General features: G+C 37.0%; 1 protein-coding gene across 18 annotated transcripts in view; it reads left to right on the forward strand.

Annotated features, from left to right (window-relative positions):
• LOC123513669 (protein hu-li tai shao-like) overlaps positions 1 to 2,500 on the forward strand; it is an 80,342-nt gene that overhangs the window by 8,489 nt on the left and 69,353 nt on the right. The window lies entirely within an intron of this gene.

A 2,500-nucleotide genomic window follows, 5' to 3' on the forward strand; every position in this document is an offset into this window, starting at 1 on the left:
TCTTCCTGTTTATTGTCCTCTCCTTCCCTCTTCCTCATTTATTCTCCTCTCCCTCTTCCAAATTTATTATCTTTCATTTTTTCCTCCTCTTCTCTTTTTCTTTTCTTTCTTTTCCCCCATTTCTTCTCTTCCTCTTTCCCCATTTATTCTTCCCTCTTCCTCATTTCTTCTTCTCTTCGTTTATTCTCTTCCCCGCTTTCCTATTTCTTCTCCTTCCCCTCTTCCCCATTTCTCCTCCCCCACCTCTTCCTCCTCTACCAAATTTTTCCTCTCCCTCTCTCCCCCGTTTATCCTCCATCTCCCCTCTTCCCCATTTATCCTCCTCCTCCTCCTCTTCCCGTTTTCTTTCACCTAGGGGAGGAATTACACTGGGGGGATTTGCTGTTGTCACCTTTATTATTATTGTTCGGGATTTAAAGGGATTTGTAACTCTCTCTCTCTCTCTCTCTCTCTCTCTCTCTCTCTCTCTCTCTCTCTCTCTCTCTCTCTCTCTCTCTCTCTTAATAAGTTATGTGGAAAAGGAAATTATTATTGTTATTATTTTATTGTTATTATTATTATTATTTATTTATGTGTATTTAGCTTTGTTATTTTTATTCTTTTTTTCCTAGTAATCTCATTTTACACACACACACACACACACACACACACACACACACACACACACACACACACACACACACACACACTTTTATTGCTTCATTTTATGCTCACCTTAACTTTTCCTTTCCTTCTCTCTCTCTCTCTCTCTCTCTCTCTCTCTCTCTCTCTCTCTCTCTCTCTCTCTCTCTCTCTCTCATAACTTGTATTTGTCACTTTGCTTTCATGAATTGCATAAGTCACATTCTAAAACTCAGATACAAAATTGGCGCTAAAAATAGAACAAAAGGAGTAATTTTCTTGATATTAACCCCTTCAGTACCATGACGCGTTTCCATATTCATTCTGGTGACTATTTGGTGATTTTGTACAGCTTCAGAAACTCATGTGAGGGATTAAAATAGTGAAGACTGTTGGTATTAACCTTCTGACCTCCATAGACCCTTGCTAATCTCAATAAAATGGTCTAATCCACGTTTTGATATTCACTCTAGTGACTATTTGGTGATTTTATACAGCTGCAGAAACTCACTTAGGGGATTAAATTAGTGAAGACTATGACCATTAACCTTCTGACCTCCATTGACCCTTCCTAATGCCAGTAAAATGGTCTAATCTTAATCAAATCTCTAGGTAAAAATGTGTCCCAGTACTTAATGGATTAGAATAGTGAAGACTGTGGTCATTAATATTCTTACATCCATAGACCCTTCCTAATGTCAATAAAATGGTCTAATCGTACAAAAATCTTTAGGTAAAAATGCGACCCAGTACTGAAGGGATTAAAATAGTGAAGACAGTGGCTCTTAATCTTCAGATCTCCATAGACCCTTCCTAATGTCAATAAAATGGTCTAATCGTACACAAATCTCAAGGTAAAAATGCGTCCCAGTACTGAAGCTGTTAAGAGAAAGTGGCAAAAAATGCATTAGAGTCATTTTAAAGTGCATTAGAGTCATTTTTAAACCTCACACACACACTCAGACCAAGACAAGAAATTAATGAAATGTTTGGAAATTGTATTAATCTCAAAGAAAAAGACGAAAGTTTTAGGTTTTATTTAAATTTTTGCATATACTCGTTTGTTTTGGGTTAATTACGTTGTTTCATTATTATTATTATTATTATTATTATTATTATTATTATTATTTTTATTATTATTATTATTAAGGTACAATTTTTTTCTTAGTTTGTCAATTATCAATTTTATTATCATCATTTTGTTCAGACATTCAGACAATTTGGAGGAGGAGGTGAAGAGAAACGCAGGTGGGAGGAGGTGAGTTTATTCCCGACTTACAGTATCACTCACTCAATTCCCCTGAAGAAGAAGCATCAGCGAAACTAGTCGGGATTAAACTCACCTCCCTACACCTGCTTCTCTCTTCACCTCCTCCTCCATTATTTTCTTCATAAATTTGTGTAGTTCAGTTTTTATTTCCCATTGCGATAAGTTTAGTACATTTTCTTGGTTTATGTCAGTTGTCCACGTGTAGAGTCGTTAGTGTGGTCTGGATGGGGTTATTTGAGGTCATTGTGATAGTCATTTCATATTTTTTTTGTAATTTAGTTTTATTTCCCATTCCAATAAGTTTAGTACAGTTTTTTTCTTAGTTTATGTCAATTGTCCACGTGTAGAGTCGTTAGTGTGTCGGGGTGGGTGGGTGGGTTACTTGAGGTCAGCTGTTTGCGTGGTCTGATCCTCCTCCTCCATTATTTTCTTCATATTTTGTTGTAGTTAGCTTTTATTTCCCATTCAATAAGTTTAGTACATTTTCTTGGTTTGTGTCAATTGTCCACGTGTCGAGTTGTTAGTGTGGCGGGGGTGGGGGGTGTGGGGGTTACTTGAGGTCAGCTGTGGCGTGGTTTGATCAAGTTTCTTTGAGTCAGTGTAGGAGAG

This window comes from Portunus trituberculatus, chromosome 36, assembly GCF_017591435.1.
Source record: "Portunus trituberculatus isolate SZX2019 chromosome 36, ASM1759143v1, whole genome shotgun sequence".
Lineage (NCBI taxonomy): Eukaryota > Metazoa > Arthropoda > Malacostraca > Decapoda > Portunidae > Portunus > Portunus trituberculatus.